Source organism: Siniperca chuatsi, linkage group LG16, assembly GCF_020085105.1.
Source record: "Siniperca chuatsi isolate FFG_IHB_CAS linkage group LG16, ASM2008510v1, whole genome shotgun sequence".
Lineage (NCBI taxonomy): Eukaryota > Metazoa > Chordata > Actinopteri > Centrarchiformes > Sinipercidae > Siniperca > Siniperca chuatsi.
Window position 1 is genome coordinate 12,245,378 of NC_058057.1, and position 26,092 is coordinate 12,271,469.

General features: G+C 43.3%; 10 non-coding genes across 10 annotated transcripts; all 10 read right to left on the minus strand.

Moving 5' to 3' along the window:
• Positions 1–7,430: 7,430 nt before the first annotated feature.
• trnav-cac lies at positions 7,431–7,503 on the minus strand. The gene has a single exon. It is a non-coding gene; the product is annotated as a tRNA-Val (tRNA).
• Positions 7,504–8,580: 1,077 nt separating this feature from the next.
• On the minus strand, positions 8,581–8,653 carry trnav-aac. The gene has a single exon. It is a non-coding gene; the product is annotated as a tRNA-Val (tRNA).
• A 1,077-nt stretch (positions 8,654–9,730) lies between these two features.
• Positions 9,731–9,803, minus strand: trnav-aac. Its single transcript has one exon. It is a non-coding gene; the product is annotated as a tRNA-Val (tRNA).
• Positions 9,804–10,878: 1,075 nt separating this feature from the next.
• trnav-cac lies at positions 10,879–10,951 on the minus strand. The gene has a single exon. It is a non-coding gene; the product is annotated as a tRNA-Val (tRNA).
• Positions 10,952–12,028: 1,077 nt separating this feature from the next.
• Positions 12,029–12,101, minus strand: trnav-aac. The gene has a single exon. It is a non-coding gene; the product is annotated as a tRNA-Val (tRNA).
• A 1,076-nt stretch (positions 12,102–13,177) lies between these two features.
• Positions 13,178–13,250, minus strand: trnav-aac. The gene has a single exon. It is a non-coding gene; the product is annotated as a tRNA-Val (tRNA).
• Positions 13,251–14,565: 1,315 nt separating this feature from the next.
• Positions 14,566–14,641, minus strand: trnav-cac. The gene has a single exon. It is a non-coding gene; the product is annotated as a tRNA-Val (tRNA).
• Positions 14,642–15,718: 1,077 nt separating this feature from the next.
• trnav-cac lies at positions 15,719–15,791 on the minus strand. The gene has a single exon. It is a non-coding gene; the product is annotated as a tRNA-Val (tRNA).
• A 1,078-nt stretch (positions 15,792–16,869) lies between these two features.
• trnav-aac lies at positions 16,870–16,942 on the minus strand. Its single transcript has one exon. It is a non-coding gene; the product is annotated as a tRNA-Val (tRNA).
• A 1,359-nt stretch (positions 16,943–18,301) lies between these two features.
• trnav-cac lies at positions 18,302–18,374 on the minus strand. The gene has a single exon. It is a non-coding gene; the product is annotated as a tRNA-Val (tRNA).
• Between the last annotated feature and the right edge of the window lie 7,718 nt (positions 18,375–26,092).

Here is a 26,092-nt window from a genome sequence, read left to right on the forward strand (position 1 = left end):
ATAAAGCCTTTGTCATTGGAACACAGAAAGAGAGACATTATTGACCCTATTGGTCCCATTAGATTGTTTCCCTGTCTTTCTGCCAGAGGGATATCTCTAAAACATCCAAACAGATATCGATTATATTTGGTGGAAAGCCCAGCTTTGAGCCAAGAACACTTAGGATTTTGGCAGTGAGTTGGATCTGGGATTTTAGCCATTTGACAATTGGCAATGAAACTAATGGTGAGAGAACAACTTGATTCCAAATCCTGGGGGTATATTTGTTGGGTCATTAAATCAAATTATAATTAAAGCGGTGCCTTTGGGTGTTGTAGCAAGCTGTAGAATTGAGGCATTGATGATGCAGTCTCATTCTGCCATGTATAGTCAGTATTCAAAACTGGTTATTTTTCCATAACCTGTTAGAATGTCAGTCAAAAATCAGGCATTGTGGCTTTAAGTTGTTTTAACACCATCAATCATCAAGGTGTAGACTTCAAGTAGGGGCCCAAAAAAGGTTAAATGCCAGTTTCTGGTGTTCTCTGATAAGGCAAGATTAAGTATGTTTCACTGCTTCTAGGTGCCAGAATGAGAGACTCATTTCATTGTTAGGTTCCCATGTGAGGGCAAACCCCTTCCCTGAGGCTGAAGTCTCTCTGTGAGCCCTTCGCCTCATGTTCTTTTTCCCTTCAGCACAGTATTTGAATCCTGATAAAACGCTAGTGTTTGTTGAGAAGAAAAACAATAAGGTTAAGACCAATAATCATTCCTACTCATCCATTCTCAATTACATTACATCATCAGCGGGTCAGCTGTAACTGAATAACATGAACATTACGCACGCTGTTACTTAAATACATTAGAGACCTGAACATCTCTTGTGATTTTTATTGTGATGACAGTGCAAATTTAACTCCTAGTCATCCTCGCTTGTGGCTTTAGAGGAGAGCGGCTTCATGTTGAGAAATATTTATTTCAGTTTTATGGACATGAAGCTTGATATCATTAATCCTCTTCATTAAAGTTTCATGTATACTAGGCCAACCGTGACGTAATCACATCACAACTAATGCCATGTACTCTGGGCATTTAATCCCAGTCTGCTTTCTGTGTGTGTATGAGTCATCACATGATCGCTCTATAAGGCCCGGCTGAGATGTAGGTCACCTCGTATGCTGTTGGGCCTGTGGCTTACACATTGAACTCTGGCCCTACATGTAATGTGGCAACACGTAGGCCTGTGGGATGCGGACGCACAGGAGTTTCATATCACAGCATGGTCAAGTAAAGCTGTTGTCACACGTGTGTTTCTGTTTCAGCTCTGCTGGCGTTGTGTGGGAAGGCCGGATTTATATATAGCATGGTGGTATACGTAAGGCTTATGACCTGTAGATGGACTGGTATACAGCATGAATGTGTCATCTTGTATTGATTGTGGACTCACAAAATCACTTTTGCTCCATTCCTGTAATCTCAACCTCCTCATCTTCATTGTTTTCAGTCACAGAACTGCTCTTAGTTTTATTGTTATGTTTTTTTCCCCTTTTTTTTATTTAGAAACAACACTTTATTTATAATATATATGCGAAGAGCAGACGATTATTTTACAAACTCATCTAGGTAGGTTCCTTGCCACACATTCAATAATCTTTTATAAGGACAAATTGATAGTAATTCATCATACCACATTGTTAAAGTAGATAGATATACATCAAGCCAAACATGCAGGATGGAAAGACGTGGCAGACAACACAGCTCCAAGCAATAAGCATTTAGCATAATCTAAAACTTTGCACCAAGTCTTGTTTTCTAGGTGAACGCCAAAATCTAGCTCCAGTTATATTTAAAGTTTACTGTGGTCTTATCAGTAAGCAATTGATCATAAATGTAAGGTGTCTCCCCCTTTCCTATCTTCAGCTACACTATCAAATAAAGGCAAAAAAGAAAAAAACAGAACAAAAAAAGAAAAAAAACAGCATCTTTGCCCTTTTTGTTTATTTCCTCCTCGGACACAACAAGTCACACACACATGCACACACTACCTTGTAAACTCAATACCACAGTCACAAACAGTAAGCACACTCAAGTATTTCCTCCCCTCCTTCCTTCACATTCAATTATTGCTAAATGGGAAGCTCTGAGCTAAACACACATGCACAAACACAGAGCACACCATTTCCTCATCTGGAGTTTCCATGGTAACCGGGTACATAGGGGGGGGGCTTGAGTGTGTCCCCAGCGTTTGCCTGTTTCTCTGACTTGAAGTGTAGCAGTGTGTGTGCACGCGTGATGATCTCCTAATCCTATCATCCTGAATCTTGTTTGATGATCTTATTTATTTGACAAGGAGCGGAGAGACAGAGGAAAGGATGAGAGAGGGTGATGAGGGAAGAACAGGTGAGAAGGGAATGGGAGAAAAGCAGAGAGGAGTGACAAGAGATTGGTAAAAGTGACAGCGGAAGGTGTTCTTCTCACTGTTTGGTGTTGAATGTTGTCCTTCCTGGCACATAATTGAAACAACACACCTGTTCTATGTTGGAGGTGCACTCAAATCAAAGCAGAAATAAGGTTAAGATGGGGTTCATCTTAAAATCAAGCAGACAGGTGTGTGTGTGTTTGGAGAATGCAGTATGGAGTATAATGGTGCCAGAGAGGAAGCAATTACTGACATAACTGTCATTAACCGCACAGTAATTAGGACTGTGGAGGACAGAGACAGATGGAGAAGGACAAAGAGAGCAGCATCAGGTTGTTTCACTAGTTTCACTGCACTCAAATGACACGAATATATAGACATTGTCTGTATAAAGAGAATAATCAAAATATATATATATATGGATAATAAATGCATTTATACACCGTAAAGCATCATGCTACCTGTACACAAATGGAAGCCACTGATTTTGATCATTTTATTCAGAGGAAAATGTTAACTGCATTACTCTTCAGGAGTCCTGCATGTCCTGCAAAAAGATAATCAGGCAATGAAGATGACTGAAAGTAATTGCAGAACCTGAAAGGAAAGGAAGAGAGAATAGATTTTATCATAGAATGACTTTTAATTTTGTTGTTTGTTACATTAAAGCCCCTGAAAACTTTGTTTTAAATCCTGTATAACAACAAATGTTTATGACTAAATAAGCAACAATAACAAAACAAAAAAAGTTTGTATCTATTAACAGTTTAACACTCAAAAACTCTGCTTCATCATGACTACGAGTGTGGCTTGATCAGATTTGTGCCGGCAACATGAGCAAACGACCCCACAACTGTCAACACATTTTGATTCAAATTTTGCTAAATCCTGATGGGTACATAGAAGACATCAGAATACAGAAATCTCTAATGTGAAATAACCAAAACTGTTTAAACTTTGGCAGCATCATTTGTCTTCATGCAGGACAACATCACTCAGAGTAAGACGCTGAAAACAGGGTTTCAGGGCCTTTAATGTTTTACTAAATGCAAAAGGATTAGTCATAAGGCTTTAAATTTTGGTCTCCATTTGAATAACTCTCAATCAGCACTAGTACAGATTCCATTTCACTGTTTTCGCCTGTGCAAACACTAAATATGCAAAGCAGCGACTGAAATCTATAATTTCCATGCAAATGCACTTTGCAGCTGTATTCTAGTGTAAACTGCTCAGTGCTCTGCAGATTGCTGATTTGAGCTGCTGTTTTCCAAAACTTTAAATCCATTACGCACAGAATAACTTCGTGCAGTTATCAGTAGTAGATGCTGCTGAAAAACATTGAAACATGTTGAATTAAATGTTCCCAATTACAAATACGAAGGATGAATACAGTAGAATAGGGATTCAAGAACAAAAGGAAAGCTTTATTTTTGTGTTGGACTGACGCAATGCCTTAATCATCTCACTGCACATTTCCATCTGGACACACACATACACACACTCTGCTGAGCAGATACTAAAAGTGAATTAAAACTGTTTTATTTTCAGTGCTTAGTCAGGGCTCACTCAGTTCCGGTGACTCATTTCTGTGACTGTAAAACATTTTAAATTCACTTTGAAGGAGTCCCACCTGCTTAGCAGCATGTGTGTATGTGTGTGGCCAGATGGTGCTCTGTATTGTGACGATGAAGGGAGTGGACAACATCCTCACCTTCATCACTGATCATTAAGGGAGCGGAAAAACAACATCCTCCTCGATCATCTACTGTTGCTAGGTGAGTTTTTAGGTTAAAAGCTGAACATTTTCAACAATGGAAATGAGCAACATTGCTCTGAAGAAATGGTGATTATTTGTCAGAATGTATGTACAGTGGGAAATGACAAAGACAGACATGCAGATAAAAAAAAAACACCAGCTTCTCTGCCCTGAGGTTCTTTGGTGCTGAGCTGCTCTCTGGCCAAAACAAAACTTGAAACACATGCCACAGCCTGAGCGGGGTGTGTTCAGAAAAGGTTTGGGTCTGTTGGAGCCTCAGTGCCGCTGGTGTGTGTGTGAAGCAGCCTGGACTCTGGTAAACACTTCTTTGTGGGTGCACTCTGCCTATTTGTGGCTTTGGAAGTTTCTTCTACAGTGTCAACAGTTAGACAGCAGCTAATATCTGCTGATACTTGATCAAGCGTGTGCATAGTCTGCGTGTGTGGGAATGTTTGGGTACATTTGCAAGTGTGTGTCTCGCTAATAAGGACAAACTCTTTGAGAAGCTTTTATAAATATGTGACTTTTTCCTGATTGAGGCAAAGCAGAGCAAAGGAAGGATTATTATTTCAAATCCATTCTTACACACCTGCATAAAGTAAAGGAAATGTAACATGGTGCAAACTGCGTTTTACACAGAAAACAAAACATCAGACTTTCAGCTCTTAACAGGATCAAACGACATCAAAAAGATTTTTTCACAAATAATTTTTGTGTTAATTGAGTGACGGACAACACAGCTTTTCTTGCTTTCAGTTGTTTTAACTTGTGGTGTTTATTTTGCTCATTCACATGTATCACCCAGTTGCCCATAGACATGCCTGTTCAGTAACAGGATGTCCACAGAGCATTTTGCTGGTGTCATTTCCCTGCAGTGTAAATTGCAGCGGTTATTAACACAGTCAAAGACAGTAAATCTGTTTGAGGCTGGAAGGACAAAGACGAGGCTGTCAGATACACAATCTTCAACAGAGAACAAGACATGAAAGTGAACCATCAGTAAATCCTCTGCATCCTCTTTGTATGTCACCATCTTCCTGTTTCTAATGACTGTGCAGAACATACTAGTAGTTTTACATTTCTTAGATAGTAAATTATAAATCGCTTATACTTTACATCAATACCAACCTTTTTCCAAAGCACAGCACAGGTTTTTGGTTGTTTTGTGAGTTACATTATCATGATTTGTTGATGTAGCTGAAGGGATTGTTTCAAAACTATATCTTTGTGAATTCAGTGGTCATAGGAAACTCAAACACTCAAAACTTGTGGTTTGTTTAATAGGTTTGATTAGGTCATGAAGGAATCTTGCTACCACTTGAATTTGAATATCAGAGCTTCCCTTGAGCACCTGAACACTCCAACAAAGAAGTGTTTTCAAAACAGCTCCTGGATTAATTTTGACCAAAAATAAAGGCAGTTATATGTTCACTTTGATGGATTATATTTGTATCTAGCACAAATTTCAATTGTCTGCAAGTTGATCTTAATGTTGTCCTGGCATGGACTGAAACCGAGGCTACCCTGATGGTAGAATATCTATTCAATAATGTTAAGTATACTCAAGTTGTAGTTAATGGGCTAAAACAAAACCTTCATTATGGTCCTTTAATTTGTTGTTGCGGCTCAATGAGAAACCACATGGAGTCTGGTTTTGCTCACTGTGTTAACATTCACACTAATTATCCAATCTAAACTTTAGTGAGTAAATACCCAGAATTAAATTACATAAATGAATTAGAAATGGACATAATTGGACACAAATATCAATTGTTCAGTTTATTCTGTGATCCAACCTAATACCGGGAAAACGAGCAGAAACTGCACAACTGGGAATAGGGAACAGAGCCAATGCTTCGAAGTTGAAGAGAAAGGGTCGGGTTTGTTGCCTAATCCCAGTTCTGCACTCTCTGCTCGTTTTCCCGGTCGATACGAGGCATGTCAGAAATTTAGTAATACAGGCTACGTAATCAGTACCGCTAAAATCACAACTGTTTACGGCCCTGGCTCCATAATGGTGGAACGAGCTCCCCATTGACACCAGGAAGGGAGAAACTCTACACATGACTCTGACCTGACCTGAAGCTGATCCTAGGAGAAATAGGAGAAATATTGGCACTAAAGAAATGCATTTACTGGTATCAAATGAATTGGGATGTAGACCAGCGGAAACAGAGGGCGCGCTTGCTGATGTAGAGGATGCCTCTAGTGTATGAGCTTCTCTTTGTGAGTCAAGCTCAAGGTGACGCAGCCTGACAGCCTTGTCTGCTTCTATCTCCAGCCTTTTGACGTGCCTGTCTGACCTGTGCCTTTTCTCTGGCCTCCGTTTAGAGACATGCCAAGCGCACTTTCAATCGGGCCTCATCGCGGGATCTCAAAGAAGCAGTGGAAAAAGGGTCATATCGAGGAAGAGTGACGGGCGTTTTCACCCGGCCCTCTAACTTGAAGTCAACACCCTGAGCTACCTGTGCGGCTAAAGCACTGGGGCGCTCTCCCCCAAACGTGCCAACGGCTATTGTGGCACAGTCCTTGTTAGTATAGAAGACAGTATCTCTGCCTGTCACGTGGAAGACCGGGATTCGATTCCCTGACAGGGAGTGTTGTGTTTTCTAGCAGCTGCTGATAATTCACCAAGAAGGACAAAAGTAACATAGCAGCATCGAGCAAGTTCCTGCTGTCCGAGAGAGGATATGCTTAGCTTCCATATTAAGAAGAAGAAACAAAAGAGGCTGAGTGACACACTGTGACTGTCTGAGTGAAGGTGTTAGTCCCTGTATCTTGTCTCTATTATTATCAAGTCCTGTTCTATTGTGTATACAGTGCTATACATTGTGCAGTTGTCTGATAATCTAACTGAGTACAGGTTGATTTTAATACCGCACTTACAGGGTAACATCCAGAATCCAGCAGCTTGGCTGTTCTTCAACCTAACCAAGTTCTCCCACACTACACCGTTCCACCGCACCCTGCACTGGCTACCGATGGCTGCGAATGGCTCAGGCCCATCCTACATCCAGGACATAGTCACAGCATACACCCGAGCCCATCCACTAGGCTCTGCTATTGCCAATCAGCTTGCCAATCCATCACTATGAGGGGGGCCTAGCAACTGTTCAACAACATCAAGTCTGGCTCCATAATGGTGGAATGAGCTCCTCATTGACACCAGGAAGACAGAAACTCTACACATGACTCTAGACATGAAACTGATCTCTTCAGTAAAAGTATCAGCTAAATAACTGTAATGTATTTAGCAGAGTGAACAGCAAACAATGATGTTTCCGCCAGGTTTCGAGCCGGGGACCTTTCACGTGTGAGGCGAACGTGATAACCACTACACTACGGAAACTGCTGGAAAGGCACGTCAGACACAATGCACGCGTTCCTGCGTTTGTTTATCACCGCAGCGCTCGTTGTTATACAGTTTCAGCAGTATTGATGTGACAGACCCGTGTTTTTCGCTTCCTGTTAGGGGTACAGATTACGTAGTCTGAAATGCTACGTTTTTGTTGCACATCGTATGGACCGGGAAAAGGAGCAGAGAGGGCAGAATTGGGAATAGGCAACAGAGCCAACGCTTTCTCTCCGACTTCAAAATGTCAGACAACAGGGTGGAACGATCAAACTGGCGTTTCATTTCACACTGGGAACTAGTGAGCGCCTCACTTGCTGTGCATCTGGCATGATTCAGATACTCCCGGAATTGGCATACATAGTCCACCACGGAGAGAAGAAAAATCCTCAACTTTACAAGCAGTACACCGCTTGTCAAATAAACTTTCCTTGTCCCTTGCAACCTCCACATAGGTTTAGGTAGAAGTTTTCTTGTGGCCTCTAAGCTTTTGCCTAGAAGCCTCTGGGACCAATTCATAAGCACGCAGGATTGCAGCTTTAACACTGTCATACTGTAAGCTATACTCTAGAGGGAGGGCCGATACTGCCCCTTGAGCTTTGCCATGTATTTCACACCGTAAAAGCACTGACCAAACATCTGGAGGCCAATGGAGAGCAGCAGCAATATGCTCAAAAGCACCGAAATAGGAGTCCACCTCAGTTTCTTGAAAAATTGGCACTAAAGAAATGCATTTACGGGTATCAAATGAATTGGGATGTAGACCAGCGGAAACAGAGGCCCATCCTACATCCTCAGGCCCATCCTACATCCAGGACATAGTCACAGCATACACCCGAGCCCATCCACTAGGCTCTGCTATTGCCAATCAGCTTGCCAATCCATCACTATGAGGGGGGCCTAGCAACTGTTCAACAACATCAAGTCTGGCTCTATAATAGTGGAATGAGCTCCTCATTGACACCAGGAAGGCAGAAACTCTACACATGACTCTAGACATGAAACTGATCTATTCAGTAAAAGTATCAGCTAAATAACTGTAATGTATTTAGCGGAGTGAAAAGCAGACGATGATGTTTCCGCCCGGTTTCGAGCCGGGGACCTTTCGCGTGTTAGGCGAACGTGATAACCACTACACTACGGAAACTGTTGGAAAGGAGCGTCAGACACAATGCACGCGTTCCTGCGTTTGTTTATCACCGCAGAGCTCGTTGTTATTCAGTTTCAGCAGTATTGATGTGACAGACCCGTGTTTTTCGCTTCCTGTTAGGGGTACAGATTACGTAGTCTGAAATGCTACGTTTTTGTTGCACATCGTATGGACCGGGAAAAGGAGCAGAGAGGGCAGAATTGGGAATAGGCAACAGAGCCAACGCTTTCTCTCCGACTTCAAAATGTCAGACAACAGGGTGGAACGATCAAACTGGCGTTTCATTTCACACTGGGAACTAGTGAGCGCCTCACTTGCTGTGCATCTGGCATGATTCAGATACTCCCGGAATTGGCATACATAGTCCACCACGGAGAGAAGAAAAACCCTCAACTTTACAAGCAGTACACCGCTTGTCAAATAAACTTTCCTTGTCCCTTGCTACCTCCACATAGGTTTAGGTAGAAGTTTTCTTGTGGCCTCTAAGCTTTTGCCTAGAAGCCTCTGGGACCAATTCATAAGCACGCAGGATTGCAGCTTTAACACTGTCATACTGTAAGCTATACTCTAGAGGGAGGGCCAATACTGCCCCTTGAGCTTTGCCATGTATTTCACACCGTAAAAGCACTGACCAAACATCTGGAGGCCAATGGAGAGCAGCAGCAATATGCTCAAAAGCACCGAAATAGGAGTCCACCTCAGTTTCTTGAAAAATTGGCACTAAAGAAATGCATTTACGGGTATCAAATGAATTGGGATGTAGACCAGCGGAAACAGAGGCCCATCCTACATCCTCAGGCCCATCCTACATCCAGGACATAGTCACAGCATACACCCGAGCCCATCCACTAGGCTCTGCTATTGCCAATCAGCTTGCCAATCCATCACTATGAGGGGGGCCTAGCAACTGTTCAACAACATCAAGTCTGGCTCTATAATAGTGGAATGAGCTCCTCATTGACACCAGGAAGGCAGAAACTCTACACATGACTCTAGACATGAAACTGATCTATTCAGTAAAAATATCAGCTAAATAACTGTAATGTATTTAGCGGAGTGAACAGCAGACGATGATGTTTCCGCCCGGTTTCGAGCCGGGGACCTTTCGCGTGTTAGGCGAACGTGATAACCACTACACTACGGAAACTGCTGGAAAGGAGCGTCAGACACAATGCACCCGTTCCTGCGTTTGTTTATCACCGCAGAGCTCGTTGTTATTCAGTTTCAGCAGTATTGATGTGACAGACCCGTGTTTTTCGCTTCCTGTTAGGGGTACAGATTACGTAGTCTGAAATGCTACGTTTTTGTTGCACATCGTATGGACCGGGAAAAGGAGCAGAGAGGGCAGAATTGGGAATAGGCAACAGAGCCAACGCTTTCTCTCCGACTTCAAAATGTCAGACAACAGGGTGGAACGATCAAACTGGCGTTTCATTTCACACTGGGAACTAGTGAGCGCCTCCCTTGCTGTGCATCTGGCATGATTCAGATACTCCCGAATTGGCATACATAGTCCACCACGGAGAGAAGAAAAACCTCAACTTTACAAGCAGTACACCGCTTGTCAAATAAACTTTCCTTGTCCCTTGCAACCTCCACATAGGTTTAGGTAGAAGTTTTCTTGTGGCCTCTAAGCTTTTGCCTAGAAGCCTCTGGGACCAATTCATAAGCACGCAGGATTGCAGCTTTAACACTGTCATACTGTAAGCTATACTCTAGAGGGAGGGCCGATACTGCCCCTTGAGCTTTGCCATGTATTTCACACCGTAAAAGCACCGACCAAACATCTGGAGGCCAATGGAGAGCAGCAGCAAAATGCTCAAAAGCACCGAAATAGGAGTCCACCTCAGTTTCTTGAAAAATTGGCACTAAAGAAATGCATTTACGGGTATCAAATGAATTGGGATGTAGACCAGCGGAAACAGAGGCCCATCCTACATCCTCAGGCCCATCCTACATCCAGGACATAGTCACAGCATACACCCGAGCCCATCCACTAGGCTCTGCTATTGCCAATCAGCTTGCCAATCCATCACTATGAGGGGGGCCTAGCAACTGTTCAACAACATCAAGTCTGGCTCTATAATAGTGGAATGAGCTCCTCATTGACACCAGGAAGGCAGAAACTCTACACATGACTCTAGACATGAAACTGATCTATTCAGTAAAAGTATCAGCTAAGTAACTATAATGTATTTAGCGGAGTGAACAGCAAACGATGATGTTTCCGCCCGGTTTCGAGCCGGGGACCTTTCGCGTGTGAGGCGAACGTGATAACCACTACACTACGGAAACTGCTGGAAAGGAGTGTCAGACACAATGCACCCCTTCCTGCGTTTGTTTATCACCGCAGCGCTCGTTGTTATACAGTTTCAGCAGTATTGATGTGACAGACCCGTGTTTTTCGCTTCCTGTTAGGGGTACAGATTACGTAGTCTGAAATGCTACGTTTTTGTTGCACATCGTATGGACCGGGAAAAGGAGCAGAGAGGGCAGAATTGGGAATAGGCAACAGAGCCAACGCTTTCTCTCCGACTTCAAAATGTCAGACAACAGGGTGGAACGATCAAACTGGCGTTTCATTTCACACTGGGAACTAGTGAGCGCCTCCCTTGCTGTGCATCTGGCATGATTCAGATACTCCCGGAATTGGCATACATAGTCCACCACGGAGAGAAGAAAAACCCTCAACTTTACAAGCAGTACACCGCTTGTCAAATAAACTTTCCTTGTCCCTTGCAACCTCCACATAGGTTTAGGTAGAAGTTTTCTTGTGGCCTCTAAGCTTTTGCCTAGAAGCCTCTGGGACCAATTCATAAGCACGCAGGATTGCAGCTTTAACACTGTCATACTGTAAGCTATACTCTAGAGGGAGGGCCGATACTGCCCCTTGAGCTTTGCCATGTATTTCACACCGTAAAAGCACTGACCAAACATCTGGAGGCCAATGGAGAGCAGCAGCAATATGCTCAAAAGCACCGAAATAGGAGTCCACCTCAGTTTCTTGAAAAATTGGCACTAAAGAAATGCATTTACGGGTATCAAATGAATTGGGATGTAGACCAGCGGAAACAGAGGCCCATCCTACATCCTCAGGCCCATCCTACATCCAGGACATAGTCACAGCATACACCCGAGCCCATCCACTAGGCTCTGCTATTGCCAATCAGCTTGCCAATCCATCACTATGAGGGGGGCCTAGCAACTGTTCAACAACATCAAGTCTGGCTCTATAATAGTGGAATGAGCTCCTCATTGACACCAGGAAGGCAGAAACTCTACACATGACTCTAGACATGAAACTGATCTATTCAGTAAAAGTATCAGCTAAATAACTGTAATGTATTTAGCGGAGTGAACAGCAGACGATGATGTTTCCGCCCGGTTTCGAGCCGGGGACCTTTCGCGTGTTAGGCGAACGTGATAACCACTACACTACGGAAACTGCTGGAAAGGAGTGTCAGACACAATGCACCCCTTCCTGCGTTTGTTTATCACCGCAGCGCTCGTTGTTATACAGTTTCAGCAGTATTGATGTGACAGACCCGTGTTTTTCGCTTCCTGTTAGGGGTACAGATTACGTAGTCTGAAATGCTACGTTTTTGTTGCACATCGTATGGACCGGGAAAAGGAGCAGAGAGGGCAGAATTGGGAATAGGCAACAGAGCCAACGCTTTCTCTCCGACTTCAAAATGTCAGACAACAGGGTGGAACGATCAAACTGGCGTTTCATTTCACACTGGGAACTAGTGAGCGCCTCCCTTGCTGTGCATCTGGCATGATTCAGATACTCCCGAATTGGCATACATAGTCCACCACGGAGAGAAGAAAAACCCTCAACTTTACAAGCAGTACACCGCTTGTCAAATAAACTTTCCTTGTCCCTTGCAACCTCCACATAGGTTTAGGTAGAAGTTTTCTTGTGGCCTCTAAGCTTTTGCCTAGAAGCCTCTGGGACCAATTCATAAGCACGCAGGATTGCAGCTTTAACACTGTCATACTGTAAGCTATACTCTAGAGGGAGGGCCGATACTGCCCCTTGAGCTTTGCCATGTATTTCACACCGTAAAAGCACTGACCAAACATCTGGAGGCCAATGGAGAGCAGCAGCAATATGCTCAAAAGCACCGAAATAGGAGTCCACCTCAGTTTCTTGAAAAATTGGCACTAAAGAAATGCATTTACGGGTATCAAATGAATTGGGATGTAGACCAGCGGAAACAGAGGCCCATCCTACATCCTCAGGCCCATCCTACATCCAGGACATAGTCACAGCATACACCCGAGCCCATCCACTAGGCTCTGCTATTGCCAATCAGCTTGCCAATCCATCACTATGAGGGGGGCCTAGCAACTGTTCAACAACATCAAGTCTGGCTCTATAATAGTGGAATGAGCTCCTCATTGACACCAGGAAGGCAGAAACTCTACACATGACTCTAGACATGAAACTGATCTATTCAGTAAAAATATCAGCTAAATAACTGTAATGTATTTAGCGGAGTGAACAGCAGACGATGATGTTTCCGCCCGGTTTCGAGCCGGGGACCTTTCGCGTGTTAGGCGAACGTGATAACCACTACACTACGGAAACTGTTGGAAAGGAGCGTCAGACACAATGCACGCGTTCCTGCGTTTGTTTATCACCGCAGAGCTCGTTGTTATACAGTTTCAGCAGTATTGATGTGACAGACCCGTGTTTTTCGCTTCCTGTTAGGGGTACAGATTACGTAGTCTGAAATGCTACGTTTTTGTTGCACATCGTATGGACCGGGAAAAGGAGCAGAGAGGGCAGAATTGGGAATAGGCAACAGAGCCAACGCTTTCTCTCCGACTTCAAAATGTCAGACAACAGGGTGGAACGATCAAACTGGCGTTTCATTTCACACTGGGAACTAGTGAGCGCCTCCCTTGCTGTGCATCTGGCATGATTCAGATACTCCCGGAATTGGCATACATAGTCCACCACGGAGAGAAGAAAAACCCTCAACTTTACAAGCAGTACACCGCTTGTCAAATAAACTTTCCTTGTCCCTTGCAACCTCCACATAGGTTTAGGTAGAAGTTTTCTTGTGGCCTCTAAGCTTTTGCCTAGAAGCCTCTGGGACCAATTCATAAGCACGCAGGATTGCAGCTTTAACACTGTCATACTGTAAGCTATACTCTAGAGGAGGGCCGATACTGCCCCTTGAGCTTTGCCATGTATTTCACACCGTAAAAAGCACCGACCAAACATCTGGAGGCCAATGGAGAGCAGCAGCAAATGCTCAAAAGCACCGAAATAGGAGTCCACCTCAGTTTCTTGAAAAATTGGCACTAAAGAAATGCATTTAATCAAATGAATTGGGATGTAGACCATTTGATGTAGAGGATGCCTCTAGTGTATGAGCTTCTCTTTGTGAGTCAAGCTCAAGGTGACGCAGCCTGACAGCCTTGGCTTCTATCTCCAGCCTTTTGACGTGCCTGTCTGACCTGTGCCTTTTCTCTGGCCTCCGTTTAGAGACATGCCAGCGCACTTTCAATAGGGCCTACAGGGTAACATCCAGAGTCCAGCAGCTCTGTTCTTCAAACGAACAAGTTCTCCCACACTACACCGCCCACCCTGCACTCTACCGGTGGCTGCGAATGGCTCAGGCCCATCCTACTCCAGGACATAGTCACAGCATACACCCGAGCCCATCCACTAGGCTCTGCTATTGCCAATCAGCTTGCCAATCCATCACTATGAGGGGGGCCTAGCAACTGTTCAACAACATCAAGTCTGGCTCTATAATAGTGGAATGAGCTCCTCATTGACACCAGGAAGGCAGAAACTCTACACATGACTCTAGACATGAAACTGATCTATTCAGTAAAAGTATCAGCTAAGTAACTGTAATGTATTTAGCGGAGTGAACAGCAAACGATGATGTTTCCGCCCGGTTTCGAGCCGGGACCTTCCTTTCGCGTGTGAGGCGAACGTGATAACCACTACACTACGGAAACTGCTGGAAAGGAGTGTCAGACACAATGCACCCCTTCCTGCGTTTGTTTATCACCGCAGCGCTCGTTGTTATACAGTTTCAGCAGTATTGATGTGACAGACCCGTGTTTTTCGCTTCCTGTTAGGGGTACAGATTACGTAGTCTGAAATGCTACGTTTTTGTTGCACATCGTATGGACCGGGAAAAGGAGCAGAGAGGGCAGAATTGGGAATAGGCAACAGAGCCAACGCTTTCTCTCCGACTTCAAAATGTCAGACAACAGGGTGGAACGATCAAACTGGCGTTTCATTTCACACTGGGAACTAGTGAGCGCCTCCCTTGCTGTGCATCTGGCATGATTCAGATACTCCCGGAATTGGCATACATAGTCCACCACGGAGAGAAGAAAAACCCTCAACTTTACAAGCAGTACACCGCTTGTCAAATAAACTTTCCTTGTCCCTTGCAACCTCCACATAGGTTTAGGTAGAAGTTTTCTTGTGGCCTCTAAGCTTTTGCCTAGAAGCCTCTGGGACCAATTCATAAGCACGCAGGATTGCAGCTTTAACACTGTCATACTGTAAGCTATACTCTAGAGGGAGGGCCGATACTGCCCCTTGAGCTTTGCCATGTATTTCACACCGTAAAAGCACTGACCAAACATCTGGAGGCCAATGGAGAGCAGCAGCAATATGCTCAAAAGCACCGAAATAGGAGTCCACCTCAGTTTCTTGAAAAATTGGCACTAAAGAAATGCATTTACGGGTATCAAATGAATTGGGATGTAGACCAGCGGAAACAGAGGCCCATCCTACATCCTCAGGCCCATCCTACATCCAGGACATAGTCACAGCATACACCCGAGCCCATCCACTAGGCTCTGCTATTGCCAATCAGCTTGCCAATCCATCACTATGAGGGGGGCCTAGCAACTGTTCAACAACATCAAGTCTGGCTCTATAATAGTGGAATGAGCTCCTCATTGACACCAGGAAGGCAGAAACTCTACACATGACTCTAGACATGAAACTGATCTATTCAGTAAAAGTATCAGCTAAGTAACTGTAATGTATTTAGCGGAGTGAACAGCAAACGATGATGTTTCCGCCCGGTTTCGAGCCGGGGACCTTTCGCGTGTGAGGCGAACGTGATAACCACTACACTACGGAAACTGCTGGAAAGGAGCGTCAGACACAATGCACCCCTCCTGCGCGTTGTTTATCACCGCAGCGCTCGTTGTTATACAGTTTCAGCAGTATTGATGTGACAGACCCGTGTTTTTCGCTTCCTGTTAGGGGTACAGATTACGTAGTCTGAAATGCTACGTTTTTTGTTGCACATCGTATGGACCGGGAAAAGGAGCAGAGAGGGCAGAATTGGGAATAGGCAACAGAGCCAACGCTTTCTCTCCGACTTCAAAATGTCAGACAACAGGGTGGAACGATCAAACTGGCGTTTCATTTCACACTGGGAACTAGTGAGCGCCTCCCTTGCTGTGCATCTGGCATGATTCAGATACTCCCGGAATTGGCATACATAGTCCACCACGGAGAGAAGAAAAACCCTCAACTTTACAAGCAGTACACCGCTTGTCAAATAAACTTTCCTTGTCCCTTGCAACCTCCACATAGGTTTAGGTAGAAGTTTTCTTGTGGCCTCTAAGCTTTTGCCTAGAAGCCTCTGGGACCAATTCATAAGCACGCAGGATTGCAGCTTTAACACTGTCATACTGTAAGCTATACTCTAGAGGGAGGGCCGATACTGCCCCTTGAGCTTTGCCATGTATTTCACACCGTAAAAGCACTGACCAAACATCTGGAGGCCAATGGAGAGCAGCAGCAAAATGCTCAAAAGCACCGAAATAGGAGTCCACCTCAGTTTCTTGAAAAATTGGCACTAAAGAAATGCATTTACGGGTATCAAATGAATTGGGATGTAGACCAGCGGAAACAGAGGCCCATCCTACATCCTCAGGCCCATCCTACATCCAGGACATAGTCACAGCATACACCCGAGCCCATCCACTAGGCTCTGCTATTGCCAATCAGCTTGCCAATCCATCACTATGAGGGGGGCCTAGCAACTGTTCAACAACATCAAGTCTGGCTCTATAATAGTGGAATGAGCTCCTCATTGACACCAGGAAGGCAGAAACTCTACACATGACTCTAGACATGAAACTGATCTATTCAGTAAAAATATCAGCTAAATAACTGTAATGTATTTAGCGGAGTGAAAAGCAGACGATGATGTTTCCGCCCGGTTTCGAGCCGGGGACCTTTCGCGTGTTAGGCGAACGTGATAACCACTACACTACGGAAAGTGCTGGAAAGGAGTGTCAGACACAATGCACGCGTTCCTGCGTTTGTTTATCACCGCAGAGCTCGTTGTTATACAGTTTCAGCAGTATTGATGTGACAGACCCGTGTTTTTCGCTTCCTGTTAGGGGTACAGATTACGTAGTCTGAAATGCTACGTTTTTGTTGCACATCGTATGGACCGGGAAAAGGAGCAGAGAGGGCAGAATTAGGAATAGGCAACAGAGCCAACGCTTTCTCTCCGACTTCAAAATGTCAGACAACAGGGTGGAACGATCAAACTGGCGTTTCATTTCACACTGGGAACTAGTGAGCGCCTCCCTTGCTGTGCATCTGGCATGATTCAGATACTCCCGGAATTGGCATACATAGTCCACCACGGAGAGAAGAAAAACCCTCAACTTTACAAGCAGTACACCGCTTGTCAAATAAACTTTCCTTGTCCCTTGCAACCTCCACATAGGTTTAGGTAGAAGTTTTCTTGTGGCCTCTAAGCTTTTGCCTAGAAGCCTCTGGGACCAATTCATAAGCACGCAGGATTGCAGCTTTAACACTGTCATACTGTAAGCTATACTCTAGAGGGAGGGCCGATACTGCCCCTTGAGCTTTGCCATGTATTTCACACCGTAAAAGCACTGACCAAACATCTGGAGGCCAATGGAGAGCAGCAGCAAAATGCTCAAAAGCACCGAAATAGGAGTCCACCTCAGTTTCTTGAAAAATTGGCACTAAAGAAATGCATTTACGGGTATCAAATGAATTGGGATGTAGACCAGCGGAAACAGAGGGCGCGCTTGCTGATGTAGAGGATGCCTCTAGTGTATGAGCTTCTCTTTGTGAGTCAAGCTCAAGGTGACGCAGCCTGACAGCCTTGTCTGCTTCTATCTCCAGCCTTTTGACGTGCCTGTCTGACCTGTGCCTTTTCTCTGGCCTCCGTTTAGAGACATGCCAAGCGCACTTTCAATAGGGCCTACAGGGTAACATCCAGAGTCCAGCAGCTTGGCTGTTCTTCAAACGAACCAAGTTCTCCCACACTACACCGTTCCACCGCACCCTGCACTGGCTACCGGTGGCTGCGAATGGCTCAGGCCCATCCTACATCCAGGACATAGTCACAGCATACACCCGAGCCCATCCACTAGGCTCTGCTATTGCCAATCAGCTTGCCAATCCATCACTATGAGGGGGGCCTAGCAACTGTTCAACAACATCAAGTCTGGCTCTATAATAGTGGAATGAGCTCCTCATTGACACCAGGAAGGCAGAAACTCTACACATGACTCTAGACATGAAACTGATCTATTCAGTAAAAGTATCAGCTAAGTAACTGTAATGTATTTAGCGGAGTGAACAGCAAACGATGATGTTTCCGCCCGGTTTCGAGCCGGGGACCTTTCGCGTGTGAGGCGAACGTGATAACCACTACACTACGGAAACTGCTGGAAAGGAGTGTCAGACACAATGCACCCCTTCCTGCGTTTGTTTATCACCGCAGCGCTCGTTGTTATACAGTTTCAGCAGTATTGATGTGACAGACCCGTGTTTTTCGCTTCCTGTTAGGGGTACAGATTACGTAGTCTGAAATGCTACGTTTTTGTTGCACATCGTATGGACCGGGAAAAGGAGCAGAGAGGGCAGAATTGGGAATAGGCAACAGAGCCAACGCTTTCTCTCCGACTTCAAAATGTCAGACAACAGGGTGGAACGATCAAACTGGCGTTTCATTTCACACTGGGAACTAGTGAGCGCCTCCTTGCTGTGCATCTGGCATGATTCAGATACTCCCGGAATTGGCATACATAGTCCACCACGGAGAGAAGAAAAACCCTCAACTTTACAAGCAGTACACCGCTTGTCAAATAAACTTTCCTTGTCCCTTGCAACCTCCACATAGGTTTAGGTAGAAGTTTTCTTGTGGCCTCTAAGCTTTTGCCTAGAAGCCTCTGGGACCAATTCATAAGCACGCAGGATTGCAGCTTTAACACTGTCATACTGTAAGCTATACTCTAGAGGGAGGGCCGATACTGCCCCTTGAGCTTTGCCATGTATTTCACACCGTAAAAGCACTGACCAAACATCTGGAGGCCAATGGAGAGCAGCAGCAAAATGCTCAAAAGCACCGAAATAGGAGTCCACCTCAGTTTCTTGAAAAATTGGCACTAAAGAAATGCATTTACGGGTATCAAATGAATTGGGATGTAGACCAGCGGAAACAGAGGCCCATCCTACATCCTCAGGCCCATCCTACATCCAGGACATAGTCACAGCATACACCCGAGCCCATCCACTAGGCTCTGCTATTGCCAATCAGCTTGCCAATCCATCACTATGAGGGGGGCCTAGCAACTGTTCAACAACATCAAGTCTGGCTCTATAATAGTGGAATGAGCTCCTCATTGACACCAGGAAGGCAGAAACTCTACACATGACTCTAGACATGAAACTGATCTATTCAGTAAAAGTATCAGCTAAGTAACTGTAATGTATTTAGCGGAGTGAACAGCAAACGATGATGTTTCCGCCCGGTTTCGAGCCGGGGACCTTTCGCGTGCGTGAGGCGCGAACGTGATAACCACTACACTACGGAAACTGCTGGAAAGGAGTGTCAGACACAATGCAAGTTACAGTTTAACAACATATACTCCGAAGTGTGATAGACCAAACTGCCTCTGCTGTGATAAGAAAACCAGAAAGAGTAAATCCAGCAGAGTCAGGGAACTCAGATAGTAAAAAATTTGGTTGGAGTTGACATGCAGAGTTGAATGTTTTCTAACTACCACTCCTTTTTTGGTTTGCCCAGCCATTGTAGCTCTTGCTACCCATGTTAACTACCCAGATACATTATTTAACACATGAATTACAAACCATGAATCAGTGCTTGTGTTTTAGACCCACCTGACAGCAGGTGTTCATCACAGCAAATTAACAGAAAATGGCTTTTGAGGTAATTTAGAAAAGTGTTATTACAGTTTTTCAGTCAATTGTTTACAGTGCTGTGCTGTATGTGAGGTGACAGAGTAGTTGCAGCTGTGAGAGAAATTGTTCCACCACTTTGTCTGTAGTACTGTGCATTTGTCATAAGCAAATAGGACACCACAGTGTAAAAATACTCCATTACAAGTAAATGTCCTGCTTTTAAAATGTTACTTAAGTACAGAAGTATTATGCTATCAGCAAAATGTATTTAAAGTATCAAAAGTAAAAGTACACATTATGCAGCAGAATGACTCGTGATAGTGTTATTATTAGATTTTTATTCCTGATGCATTCATGTGGAAGCGGTTTGTTGTAGCTGGTTGAGGTGGAGCTAACTTTTTGTTGGGTATTTTAACCTATGCAATGCATCTTATTTTTTAACTGAATAGTTCGACATTTGAAGAAATACACTTATTCGCTTATTCGAGTTAAATGAGATGATCAATACCACTCTCATGTTTGTATGCTTGTGAGCCAGCAGCTGGTTAGCTTTAGCATAAAGACTGAAAGCAGTGGGTAAACAGCATCTATAGCAACTATAGAGGTAGATATTAATAAATGATAAATGTAGTGATGTAAAAAGTACAATATTTGCCTCTAAAATGAAGTTGAAGTGTAAAGTAGAATAAAATGGAAATACTCAAGTACACCTAACCTCAATATTTTACAGAACCTGAGTAAATGTACTTAACCCTTTCACGCATAGTGGTCACTACAGTGGATAGCTATTCAAAATCCGTTTTCTTGTATATACATGGGTTTTCATGGTATAGTTGCACATCAGCCACCACAGTGGACGCTAGTGTGTCATCCCATACACTGCCACCCACTGGCCAGCTCTTGTAAGTGCAACACAATTTTCTCAAAACCACAATGGCCAACGGACGGCCAGAAACGCTGAGCAGCTCAGGAATATCTTGCCAGTCCTTATAGAGTAGGAGACCCTTCCAAGTAAATAAAATTTGGTAACCTCAAGTAACAACTAAGGAGTAATATAATTGTTAAAATTTCCAAGTATTGATTTTATATTGAGAGGAAATTACGTATAATCATCTGTCCACTAAATCGGACATCATGCATTGCTCACTATATTTCAACTACAATTCATACTATTACTGCAACTTTGTTGTTTTTGAAAATGCCTCATCTGCTGTTACTTTTTGGCTGTAAATCAATTGATTTATGTTATTAGAATGTAACTTGCAGTTTTTGTAGTGTAAACAATATTTTGTGCAGATTAGTTCCATGAGTAAAAGTTATATATCTATATCTATATAGATATAGATATATATCTATATCTATCTCATATATATATATATATCTCATATATATATATACCACTCCCATGGTCAGACCCCTCCTGGATCCCCTTCAGTTCGCCTACCAGCCCCGGCTGGGAGTTGAGGACGCCATCATCTACCTGCTTAACCGCATCCACACCCACCTGGACAGGCCGGCAAGCACGGTGAGGATCATGTTTTTTGACTTCTCCAGTGCTTTCAACACCATCCGGCCTGGTGGATGCCCCCCTTGTGTCCTGGATTGTGGACTACCTGACTGGCAGACCACAGCACGTGCGCCTGCAGCACTGTGTGTCAGACAGCGTGGTCAGCAATACTGGGGCCCCTCAGGGGACCGTCCTCTCTCCCTTCCTCTTCACCATCTACACCACAGACTTCAGCTACCACACAGAGTCCTGCCACCTTCAGAAGTTTTCTGATGACTCTGCTGTGGTGGGATGTGTCAGCGGTGGTGATGAGACGGAGTACAGGGCTGTGGTGGGTAACTTTGTTTCATGGTGCGAGCAGAACCATCTGCAGCTCAATGCGACAAAGTCAAAGGAGCTGGTTGTAGATCTACGGAGGGCCAAGGCACCAATGACCCCGATTTCCATCCAGGGGGTCAGTGTGGACATTGTGGAGGACTACAAGTACCTGGGAGTACACTTAGACAACAAACTGGACTGGACCAAGAACACTGTTTATAGGAAGGGCCAGAGCCGCCTCTATTTTCTGAGGAGGCTGAGGTCCTTCAACATCTGCCGGACGATGCTGAAGATGTTCTATGAGTCTGTGGTGGCCAGTGCTATCCTGTATGCTGTTGCATGCTGGGGCAGCAGGCTAAAGGTAGCGGACGCCAACAGACTCAATAAACTGATCCGCAAGGCCAGTGACATTGTGGGGGTGGAGCTGGACTCTCTGGCAGTGGTGTCAGAGAGGAGGATGCTGGCCAAACTACATGCCATCTTGGACAGTGTCTCCCACCCGCTCCATGACGTGCTGGCCAAGCAAAGGAGCACCTTCAGCGGAAGACTCATCCCACCAAAAAGCACCACAGAGCGCCACAGGAAGTCATTCCTGCCTGTGGCCATCAAACTATTTAACTCCTCCCTCTAAGGGTTAGTCTGTTTGACCCTAGGTCACTAAACTGGACATTGAGCATTACATCTCCGTCATAATTAATAAATTGTGCAATATTCTGTGTAATACCTCCGTGCAATATTAGTTTTCCCTTGTTAGTTTTTCTTATTTATTGCTACTGAAACTATATACCTCAATTACTCTTCGACAGTACATGCACCTCCGCTTATTAATATTATTTATTACATAAGGAGTTACATTGTATTTTAGACTGTACTTTCATCACCAACCAGTAAACCCACTTGGTACTTGACACTTAGTTTATCTTATACTTATACCGACAGGATACTTAATTTATTTCTGACCTGTTTTATAGTGTTTATTTTTTCTAGTACTTTCTCCTGTGTGCACTGATGTAAAGACGAGCTACTGTAACAAAGAGTTTCCCTACGGGGATCAATAAAGTATTTCTGATTCTGATATACATATATATACACACATACACATATATATATATATATACATATATACACATACATACATGTACATATATACTGTACATATATAAATATATACACACATATATATATATATATATATATATATATATACACATATATATGTATATTCAATGCTTTTGAACAATAAAACATGTGAACACATTAGTTTGCAGCATTAAAAATATATATTATTTTATAATGTTTTACATAATGTCATTAATGTCATTTTATTCATTGTTTTTTAAAATACAGTTGAAAACCCCAACACATGCTGTCCACTCAAGTGGACATGTGAAAAACTCATGTTCAAACAAAATGAAGTTAAAAAATCTTCATGCCTAAAGAGTAATAAAAAGACTTGATCCTGACTGCGGTTGTCATAATTCATGCATGAAAGGGTTAAACTCATTCCACCATTGGTTATGTACAGTACAGAGAAAAATAGTTAGTATTGGACAGGAAAAACACAAAAAGTAGTCGAAAGGCACATTAGTTGGTTTTGTCACTTTTTATTGTTAAAATACACATTTAATAAACATTTCTCCAGTGAGAAACACTTATTACTCAGATAAATTACTTTAAGTACTGTACACAACTCCAGCTGAGTAGCTTCAGTTGAAAATAATGTAGGTTTTTGCTGGGGTTGAAAGAGCTGTAATTGTAACACACACACAGAGAGAGAGAGAGAGAGAGAGAGAGAGAGAGAGAGAGAGAGAGAGAGAGAGAGAGAGAGAGAGAGAATAGTTCTTCTGAATAGATTCTGTGTATCTGTATGTGGGTGAGTGGTGGTGGTGGTGGCGGGGGGGCTTGTTAGCTCATGTTCATATTCCAGTCATGTTTGAGTCACCTTGCAACCAAGACTCTTCACCACAAAGGATTTCTCTGTCTGCCCTTTAATTTCTTCAAATTATTATTGTGATAATTGCCAGCTTTCAGCCCACAGCCTTAGTGAGATGGTTTCTATTTTCTAATTGTATTATTATTACAGTGTGTATGTGCACGCATTGTGCAGATTTGGCACTTACAGGACAAAAAAGTGAGATCCATGGAGGTGATAAGTATAGTAAGCTGGACAGACACACATATGAAGAATATAGAGCCTACTTACTCACTTGCGCTCTCTCTATCTCACAGACACACACACACGTTCTGTAAGGCAGATGGTGCCATGAGCTGAGACTAAAATAGAAAGAGAAAAGAGGGTAAAAAGGAAAGAGAATATTTTGTCTTTCAGAGCAAAAGCAGAGAACAACCCTGTGGGCTTCAAAGAGCACACACACACACACACACACACACACACACACAACATGGTTGTATACGGACGCTGGCCAAGTTTTGTTACTTTGTTGTTTTTACTCTAAAAAAGCTTAAAATAATCACATTAGTTGGTCTGAATTTTGACAGCTAGCCACAATGTAGTCCTGTCCACGTTCCCTCAAACAAGCAGTGTGTCTGCTTCTTAATGTGTAGTATGATAAAAGTAAGCTATAAAATAGAAATAAGTTCTTGTGCTGTGTAAATATCAGATTGCGTGCAAATTAAATGGTTCTCTAGTATGGGCCACATCCCCAAAAACCCTGGATCCTACACTTCCCGCAATGCACCTCAATAGCGTCTTCCTGCTTGGTAAATTGAGATGACCCTGATGACATCATGAAGGCTATTTTGTTAGACTGCTGCTCCCTGCAGAACTACAGATGCCATTAAACAGCTGTTTTCACAAGCTTGAATAGTAATAAACTAAGTGCACCTTAAATTGTACTCTGGCGTCCTCATTTTGTAGATGAATTTTACATACTAAGCACTGTGATGTTTGAAGTTTGAGGCGGCATGCTCTGCATGTGAACCAGAGGAGGCTCTTATGATAAAAATATTCAAGGTTAAATGGACAGTAAACACCTGAAATATTCTGCTTTAATAAATACTATTCCAAGTCACAGTTTTCTCTGAAGAATAGTCATACTGTCTGTGGACCCTATCATACCTGCTGCGTCTCATCATGAGACAACATAAGCTAACAACTCCCATAAAATGCTCAAATTGATTAATTAATATTTTACAGCAAAGCAGTTGCATTGTCAACCATGAATCTGACAACTCAAAGCAATTTCAAAAGTCATAGTCAAAAAATGCATTATGTGATGAAATTTTAACACACAAACTGATTTATCTGCCCTAAAAATTTCTAGGATTGCTTAGCAAATGTGATAAATCTACACTCAAATGCAGATATTGTTACTAGGTGATGCAAGAATTTGTAAGGTGGAGTGCTGTCTTTGACATGAAATCTGACGTAATGTTTATGGTTGAAATTTAATATCCAACTCTACCATGTGACATGAACGCAGCAGAACAAGAGATGTAGGCCTATCTGTGACAGGGCTGTAAATGGGCGATGGCTGGAGAGCAAATTCCAAGAGGACAAGCATCAAGATGATGCTATCTATCATTTCAATCGTGTTGGACAGGTGATTACAAATTTGCCCTCTGCCCATCCTCAGCCTATAGTCTCTGATTAAATCACAATGCCTTTGACGGTCACAGTTGGCAAGCTGTTAATTATCTATGAGTTCTGATGAATTACACCGAATCTGCATATACCACGGCACTGTATCACAGGCAGGTCAGCCAATGACTAAATCACAGTATCAGCTATGCAGCATCACTCGACGTGATTCAACAGATTCTCATATTATGAGGGAAGCTGTGAAATAAAAGAGCTTGCAGGGTTTCAAGTTGGTAACGTTCTGATGACCCCGTTTCACACAGACTTTTACTTCATTTATTTAAAGGTGATCTGGGTATTGGGAAGAAAGCTCAAGGAAAGATACAAAAACTGCAACACTGTGGCCTTCAAGGCATTAAAGGATCTGCAGTGCACGCATACACAGGTGTTTTCAGTTATTCTGGACAGCAGAAGCGTGAGGAAGATGTCAGTCAAGGACAGTCAACAGGTCTAATCAGGCAAAGTGATATCACCTGTGTGTAAAAACACCTCTTCATACTAGTTCAATTCACCAATTAATTCCATTCATTCACACTTGGCCATTTTCTCTATTAATGTTAAAGTGGTCATATTATACTTTTTTTTGGCTTTTCCCCCTTTTCTTTACTGTGTTATATATCTTTTTTGTGCATGTAATAGGTTTGCAAAGTGAAAAGGCTCAATGGGTGTTACCCTCTCCCACTGCCTGAAAACAGCTCAATTGTAGTCCAGCCCTTACTTCCGTAACGTATCTACATCACTATGTAACACACGTTATAATGCACCAATTGAGCAGTTTCCACAAGTACATCTAAATATGAAATTAAAATAATG